Raw genomic sequence first — 9,324 nt, 5'->3', positions numbered from 1 at the left:
CTTTAATATGTCTTAATCATACAGAAATGTTGGTAAAACTCATAGATTGTATGCCACCCCAGAAAAGTTACATAGAATGTGGCCCTCCACTCTCCCAACATGTTGGCGCAATTGTCTAGAGAGAGGAGATATCCTTCATATGTTTTGATCATGTCCGGTGATACAGCCTCTGTGGAGCGAGGTCTTTATGTTATTAAGTAAGATTCTAGACCACCCAGTCCATACGCGCCCTGAATTGGCCCTTCTGCACCATTACACAGCTTCTATTCCGAAATGGGATAGATGGGATAGATATGTGATGGGGCAGGCCTTTATAGTACCTAGAGCCGCTATTGCCCAGGCATGGAAACAGCCTCTCCCACCTCTGTTAGCAAAGATTATCTCTAATTTAAACTTTAGTTTCGAAATGGAAACTCTTGGCGTGCCATACTCCACAGCAGTTGCCTCTCCATTGGTGAAGAGGCGTGCTTGGCATGTTTATGTGACTGAGGGAGAGGGGGCTCCAAGAGACACGCAACAGACTAATGGGAGTATGTCCCCAAATATATAGTTTTTGATCAATTTATAGAGTTCTAGATGGAGTAAAACTTTGGATTATGTGGGGGGAAACTTGCTGGGCCTCTCTGTACATTCCTTTGCCAGCTACACTATACTGTAATAGTTTTGAAGTGCTTCTTTTTGTCAAAAGTATGCATTTTATGACATGTTATTGTGTTCCTTACCCACTATGTACTCCCTCCCTAATTTGTTTTTATGTCCTTACCCTCCCTTTTTTTTCTGTACTCCTTAAAAATTCTTTAAAATGTAATAAAAAAAATTTGAAGGTAAAAAAAAAAATTGTAGTGTTTGGAGGCATTAAATTAAAACATCTCGGAACATAAACTCCGATACATGCCGTATTTTGCGTAACATTGATTTGATCATGCTCAGAAATTCAGGGGTGGAACGGTGGGGGAATGGGTGTATGTACATAGTCAATGTACAGTAAGGGTGTACCATGCTCGTGCCCCCGCAGCAGTGTCCGATTCAAGCTTTGGGCATCGCTAAAGTACGTTTTTCTGTGGTATCACATGTACCAGCTACAGGTGTAAGTGCTGAGTGATAGTGATGATGGTCGTGTATGCATGTTAGGACATCTGTTTGCCATCAGCAGCAGCTGTAAAATTGGATTTTATGGGAAAACAAAAATCTGAAATAATTAAATTTTTGTTTAATGTTTTGTCATTGATGACTATATTATTAACAGATGAAAATATTTCTTTTTTTCCTGTGCGTTTTTATGGGACTTTATACTCCATATAGGTATTGGACTTATCCTGCAGTGTGTTGTCTCACAGCAGAGTATACCTATAGCCGCATTCAACAAGAGATGTTTCTTCGGCTCTGCTCCTTACTGAATACGGATGCCTTATTTACGTACGTTTAAAAACAAAACAATAAAAAAAACAGCTGTTTATGTTTGTTTTGCGTCCCTTAATAAATTAGGCCCCTCGTTATTTTCTCCTGTACAACAGATGGCCCATTTTGGCTGTGAGTCCAATTCTAAAACCCCTGGTAACTTTAATGTCCAGTCTGGAGCTACCAAAACCCAATCTCCATCATATAAACTCAAAAAACTGCTTTCACTTTTATTTTTGCTCAAAATGAGGTATATTTTTAGAGAACTATATGTTTAAAACAAACATGAAAACCCTATGTTACCAATAAATATCAGTTTTTACATACAACCCCAAAATAAAACTATGCACAATCACATAAAAATAATTAACTGAATTTCTGAATAGATTTATTAACTGAATTAATACACAGATCCTTTGCTAATTTCCCACCTACAATGAAGTGTTGATAGTATAGTGGTCTCTCCTGTTAGAATAAAGGGGAGGGAGCGGGTTGGAGCTGGTCCCCTTGTTCAGTGCGCTGTCTCTATGTCGCCCCCTGTGGCCGCTCGGTGTAGTGCAGAGGGTGAGATGTTACAGCCCCGGCCTCTGCTTTGTCTCCTCCCAGCTCTGCAGCCGTGATCGCTCACTGACTCACGCTGAGGGAGGGGGATATTTCAGGCCATTCAATTCCCCTCCAGAAGCAGCCATCTTCACTTCCTTTTTCTCATTCCACCCTCTAGATAGCTCAAATAACTTCTTTATTCTCCGACGGAGTCTGTGGCTGGTTCTGCTCGGTTACTGATATTTGTCCCGGAAAGAAGGGAGGTGAGCTGGACAGAGGTGGGTTTCTGGAGGGAGAGAACCGGGAGTGGTGGAGGGAATCCCCCCCCACATCCATCACCAGCACAGGGGAGATACTGATCCCGGCCGGCTGAGGACAGGACCGCAGGAGACTGGTGAGTGCAGCATTTCCCTTAATGCTACTGAGCCTTTCCGAGCATTCTGTTAGTGAGGAGCTTCCCTGGGAATGCATCACCCAGCTCATCACTAGAATACTATGTACCAGCCGGTACTGGGGGCATGTCACTGCCTACAGCTGGCTGATGAGAACATGTTAGCGCGCACAGATTGACAGAATGCCTTTATTTTCTCTCTTATATATAGATTTTTTTCTCTTTAACCTACAAAGCTAAACCTATATAAAAAAAAGTAATAATTGCATAAGGTGATTGTCATTCTTTTTTTAAATGAAACAGTGCTGGGATTGCGGATTATGATCAAGTTATATGATATTTGCTAGCAGATTTGGTGGTATGTGTCAAAGTGGGTCATCCTTATGTCCCCCCACCATATCTAGTGAGATGAAAGATGGCTAGCAGGCAGATGAGAAATCATCCTACAGCACTGCAGAGAGATGTCATGTCTGGTGATACCGGATTTTTATTTATATAACATCATTGGGGTGCTTGATAGAAGAAGCCTGAGGGTATATCACTGCTTTATAACAAAACACCCATTGTAGTGGACTCTGGCTGTCAAAGTACACTTTGTGGATTCTCTAGTCTTGAAATATAAACGGGTGATATATTTGTTCAGTTTTTGGAATTTTATTCTGTATACAGTATATTTATTTTATTTACAATTTTCTGAAAGCAAATTGTGGTTTCCTGATGTTTCCACCTGCTGACTGTAGTGTGCTGATATGAGCCTCAGCTGAATTGTCTTGTATGTCACTATCTCTAGATCTACCACTTGTACATTTTCCAGCTGCTGCATACACAACCCCCATGCAGCCCTGTATTGTTACACACATCAGTAATACAAACCAATTACAGTATGTTGTGTAGGTGGTGTTTTTTTTTCTTAAGCATAGTCATTTTCTGCTGTAGACTGTGTACTGATCTCTAATGGATTGGTTATGTTGAGCTATTCTATTACCTAGTTGCATGTGATTTTTATATTGATATATGTAGCAATACACCAGTCACTCTAGTGCCTATTTTGAAGACTAACAATATGTTGATGCTATCATTTTTTTTTTATTTATAATATCCCCCCCCATAGAAATGGCAACTGCTCTTGCAACCACTAGTATATGCAATATGAGAATAAAATAAAAGACCATTTCAGGGCTATTTTGGTGCTTTGTTCAGGTGCAGTATCTCCACTGTGTAGCTATGCTGCATATGTATAGTAGTAAACCAGATTTGTGGGTGTAAGCATGGTAAATAGTTGTCATTGCTAAGTTGTGGGTGTGACATAATGTTCCCAACGAAACTATGGAAATTATATTGTCTTATTTTAATTTTCAGAATCTGCAGCTTGTAATATGCAAAGATGAATTTTAATTTCACGTAGTGTAGGCTGTCTGACTGTGGTATACATATGTATAAGGTGGCCGTATAGGAGGAATTGCCTGGTGTCGTGTTAAGACTGCTTTTGTGATTTGGACAGTGTTTGCTCAGTGTTTTATTTCTGTTCCCTTCTATTTCATCTACCCTGTTCCTTCTAAGGACACTTCAATTTCAAAGCTTCCCTTTTTGTAACTTTAAAATTTACCATAGGATCTTCACATTATTATTATTATTATTTATATAGCGCCACTAATTCCGCAGCGCTGTACAGAGAACTCGCTCACATCAGTCCCTGCCCCATTGGAGCTTACAGTCTAAATTCCCTAACACACACACACACACACACACACACACAGACTATGGTCAATTTGTTAGCAGCCAATTAACCTACTAGTATATTTTTGGAGTGTGGGAGGATACTGGAGCACCCGAAGGTAACCCACGCAAACACGGGAAGGACATACAAACTCCACTCAGAAAAGGCCATGGTCTGGAGTTGAACTCATGACCCCAGTGCTGTGAGGCAGAAGTGCTAACCACTAAGCCACCGTGCTGACCATCCCTCATGTTTTCTCTTATGCCACTACAGCACATCACATGAGCTGATATATTACTCCTAGTTGAGTTAGATATTTCCATATAACATATTAGTTAGCGGGCAAAGAAATGTATAAAGGGAATCAAATATAAGGACTTGGAGCAACATAAATTCTCCAAAGGTTACCAAATATAATTGTCCCAACTCTTCCTGTGGGACTTGGGAAGGCACCCATATATTATAGATAATAATCCACCACTTGTTGTGCCCTATAGTGTATATAAATAAAAGGATACAGAAAGTATGTTAAAAAAAATAAAATTTAAGATAGTAAATGCAAACAAAGTTCTTACAATTTTTTAAATACTTGAGGAATGTGCCTGAAAGGGATTGTGAGGTAGCAAATTTAAGACAGAATATTTTTCTTATTATTGATAAAGCACCACCACATAGATAAGCTAGTAGATGAAACTAACCTAAATTGATTTCAATACATGAGCATAATTTAAGGCACAGGAAATGAAGGTCCTTCTTTCAGTCTAAGAGCAGATGATACTGATGTTCTATGTTTTGAGCAATGGACCATCCAAAAATCAATATAATCTTTTATCAGTCTATATTAAGTTTATGGTGAGTACGAGAAATGAGTTTATCTGCATGTATTGAGAGTCTTGTCATAGTTCTGAATATCAAAATGTATTTCTTAAGGAAATTAATTTTAATAGTCCTGAGCAGTCAAGTGTTGGCTGATACTCTACTAATTTGTCTCCACAAAAAATCTTATTTGCACAGAATATTTTTGAAATGGCTGTATGTAAGTTTTACCCTATGATATATAGGGGCATATTTAACAAATAGTGATGGTGCACTATCGTGCACTTACCGTAAAATGTACGGCTCTCTGTGTGTCCCGTATATTTAAGAACGGTGCATCGCAGCAGATATCGTGGATATCTGCTGCTTTGCATTCTGCTTTGTTTTTGGGAGCAGTCACCATTCAATAGTATGGTGACTGCTCCCTTTCGCAATCTAACAAGTTCCGAAAAATAGTTTTTTTTTTTCGGAAACTTGTCATGTTAATGTACGCCAGCCGTACATTAACATAATTGAAAAATTTCAGTGCTGTCAGGTCTGCTCCGAAGAGCAGAGCTTCACAGCGCATGTGTGGTGGTATCACATGATCCCTCCCTGTCACTCACCGCTCTGTCTCTCCAACTATAGTTGCAGAGACAGAGCGAAGATCTTTGTTCTTCGAACTGCACATGCGCAATTGCAGCAAGAAGAGAAGGAGATCCGAAGACAGCGCATTCCGAAGAGGCGGGGTAAGTGTTTTTGTTTTTTTGTTTTTATAACAGAAACAGCAGTTTATTGGAACTGTTGTTTCTGTGTTGGGTTCTACAAAAATTTGAGAAATAGTTCAATCCTTATCAATGCGATAAGGATTGAAAACTATTTTTCACTTTATGTGAACATTGATAAATGTGCCCCATAGAAAAATATTTGCTTCTTCACTTCATACCTATGTCATTGTAACTTTGGATTCTGCTCCAACAGTGATGTCGCACAGTCTGCTTGCCTCTTAAAGGAAGTCCTGTGATACCCGGTAGCAGCGCATAAACAGTGTGGGGAGAGAATGACAGATTGGGAAGCTGTGTAGGTATCTAATTGTGTATACAAAATATCCACCCATGTTTAACGACGGAATATAGCGCCGCCAAATGCTTCCAGGGAGAAGCATGACATCGTGGGTCATCTAAAGCAGCCCCGTGAGACATGCTAATGAAAGTGAGTTGGTCTTGTGGTTAAAAAACTTTCTACAGACTCATGCACACAGGTGTTATTTTAGGCTTAAGGCATATTAGACACGTTTTGACTGATGGATCAAAAAAACGATGTAAGCAGATGGACCTGTATTTATACACTTTCTGGCAAACGTTCGCTTTGCTTCGAGTGAATTTGTTTGTCATCTACAGTGTTCAGGAGAGTTAATGCTCAGTAAAATACATTGGAGTGCTATAAGAAAGTGGTTCCTTACTTGTATTCTGTACTATGCCCGGTCACTGCCTGTCTGACTGAGTTGTTGGTTAGAAGCTGATTAGGTGACTCACAGCCCGTACAAGGATTCCTGTACGTTCTTCTGTTTAGTTAAAGGAGGGCGGTCCAAGACTGTTTTTGTTCTATTTATTTTTTTAAATGAAGTTATTCTGTAATGTTATATTTATGGTAAGTCTCTACTGATTTTCCACTCATACTTAGCACTAGTAATAGTGCAGTACGACACTCCCTCATTATAAATAGTAACCCTGACTTACACCCATGTGTTTGCTCTGCTCAAAGGGCATTGCAAATTAATTCCATTATATCTAGCCTTTTGTTTTTTAAATAAAGTAATGTTGCCAGTTTTGGTCTAAGCTGTAGGTATGAAGACAGTGCACTATAGTAGTGTATGCATTTTCTAGTAAGTGGGTGATAATACGACAGTGCATATAATAGGACAGATAATTTCTGCTCTAAATATTGTTACCATATTGCTTTTTTATATACAGGTATTGGATCTCTTATCCAGAAACACAGGATGTTTCAAAAACACATACTTTTTATATACACTGAGACTTAATCAGTCACTGTGAGGGGCACTGCTAAACAATTCTATTGGGTGGGAAATATCAGTGGAAGTTGGGTAGATTTTAAATGGATCTTATGCGGAAATTCCTTTGTACCAAACATTCTGAACAGATGATCCCAAACCTGTACAGTTAGGGTTTAGGAGTTAAGAATGGACCTGTAGAACTCTGCATTCCATCAGCTAGTCTGACAGTAGTAATCTTATTCTGGGCTCCATACCTATAAAGGAGTGTAGTATATTATATAGTAATTATAATTCTACTATAATGATAGTTTAACTCTGTACAAGTTCTGTAGGAAAGATCGTAACAGATCCTGTTTGCCTGGAATAAACAATAATCTGTGAATGTCTTATCTGGTAATAAAAAAAACTTGTCACTAGCTGGCAAGTTTAGTATTTGCCAATGTAAAAAAAAAAAAAAAAAGCAAATAGAAACCTGTTGTAAATAATGTCATAGGGTGTGGTTGCTGCTGTGTTTATGGGCATCCATTTACAACAGGGCCACAATACACTATGTATGAGTCAGAAACTGCAATGTATATACTCTATGCCATGCGAGCATCAGATGGGTGGATTGTTTCAACCTTTTGATATCCTTCTATAGCTAAAGTCTGTAATCTTTTTCATTCCAATACTGTACAAGTATTATATGACTCTATCACAAAAAAATGTAAACAAGTGAGATAATGGCATTTAATTGTTACTTACATATATGTATTGACGGGTTATGTATATGTAAATTACCAGTATGTAATATTAAGGTGGACTAGTTAGCATGACTATCATTTATTATAGAAATTCTTAAAATGTTCCTGTTTTGTACACACAATTTAGGTGGCTATTTTGTGAGCTGAATTAATATATATAAATATGCAGCTTATTAATTTGCTAGGAAAGCATAGTGCCCAATAGTTGTTTACCAGCAGACAAAAAAGGGCACAGCCAACTGCAAAACCACATTACTTCCAACCTCTAAAAGGATGCACATTACCTATTAATTTCAAAACCACTTTCGGCACCCCCATTTCACTCATCCCAAAATGCACCCCATGCCCACCTGCTCCAAAATATCACCACATTCTCTCAACCTCTTACTTTTCACAAAACGCCCCCACGTGACCCCATTGCCACTCGGATATCCCCACGGACCTCTACATACTTACCTGCACAGCCAGAGCCCACAGATGGATGGAGGGGATGTTGTCCAGAAGGCAGTGCAGTAACTCCTCCTCTGATCGGTTGTGCTACGTGACCTTCTTCATCCTCGTTTATTTATATAGCGCCAGCAAATTCCGTAGCGCTTTACAATTGGGGACGAACACAGTAATATACAATACTGGGTAATACAGACAAAGTTGTAAGAAGGCCCTGCTCGCAGGCTTACACTCTATGGGGGCGCAGTGCAGTGTGCAGAGGAGGTCGCATGACAGAGAAGCCAGCTGCTCATGCTCTTTGCTTGCTCTTTTGCTTTGCAAGTGAGATCGGGAGAAGCAGACTAGGGGCCGCAGGTGAAGACTCGATGCCCGGCTCACCACTTGTTGCCCACCACTGGTCTAGACAGATGAGATGTGGCCCATCCATGAATATTGTAAGGTGCCTCTTGTCTTGGTAATGTAATTTGTTCCTAATGAATCGAAGGTCAACATTTCAAAAATATTGGTTGATCCTATGAACTGGCTGCCCTCACTGTCTGTAGGGGAAACGGGACACCTTCCCTTCTGTATTTTACCACATCTGGTGCTAAAGCGTACTGAGTAGTAACATTCAGGAAGTGCTGTTCTGGGAGTGGCAGCTCAGCCAAGCAATTACTCAAAACTGATTAGCATACAAGAGTCTTTGCATGCAGTCCACTACCTCACCAGTACAACAGCCCTCCTTCATGTCCCTGCTCTCGGAGCTGCTTAGTGCCATTGGTGTGGGGAAGGGGGATCAACGAAGACTACGAAGAGGCAGATTGTGTCCCTTTTATCAATTGGCATATGGGGGTGGTTGTTATCAGTCGCTCTGTACTTTTATGATGGGTTAAATTTAAAAAAATGTACTAACGTGACAGGCCTACTTTAACAAAATATTAAGACAGGTGATTGAAATTGACTTGGTTGCACAGTGGTTAGCATTGTTGCCTCACAGCGCTAAGGTTATGGGTTTGATTCTGACCAGATCCCTGTCTGTGTTGTGCTTTTATTTTTTTTTGTTTCTCTACCCATGTTTCCATGGGTGTCCTCCGAGTGCTCTGGATTCCCCCTACAGTCCAAAAACATACCTGTAGGTTAGTTCACCTCTGACAAAATGGACCCTAGTGTGTGTGTGTGTGTGTGTGTGTGTGTGTGTGTGTGTGTGTGTTTTGTGTTTTTTAAATATGTGGTAGAAAATTAGACTGTAAACTTCACTGGGCAGCGACTGATATGAAACATATTCTTTGTACAA

General features: G+C 39.8%; 1 protein-coding gene across 2 annotated transcripts in view; it reads left to right on the top strand.

Moving 5' to 3' along the window:
• Window positions 1-2,007: 2,007 nt before the first annotated feature.
• Window positions 2,008-9,324, top strand: part of CDC42SE2 (CDC42 small effector 2) — a 71,463-nt gene continuing 64,146 nt past the window's right edge. Inside the window, exon 1 of one of the 2 annotated variants that reach the window (XM_075211148.1) lies at window positions 2,008-2,335. The gene's annotated coding sequence lies outside the window, so the exon portion shown is untranslated. Of the gene's footprint in view, window positions 2,340-9,324 lie in introns of both variants that reach the window. The other variant, XM_075211147.1, reaches the window with a different exon arrangement.

The sequence above is a fragment of the Mixophyes fleayi genome, chromosome 1 (genome assembly GCF_038048845.1).
Source record: "Mixophyes fleayi isolate aMixFle1 chromosome 1, aMixFle1.hap1, whole genome shotgun sequence".
Lineage (NCBI taxonomy): Eukaryota > Metazoa > Chordata > Amphibia > Anura > Limnodynastidae > Mixophyes > Mixophyes fleayi.
This window is presented reverse-complemented; position numbering and strand designations above follow the sequence as displayed.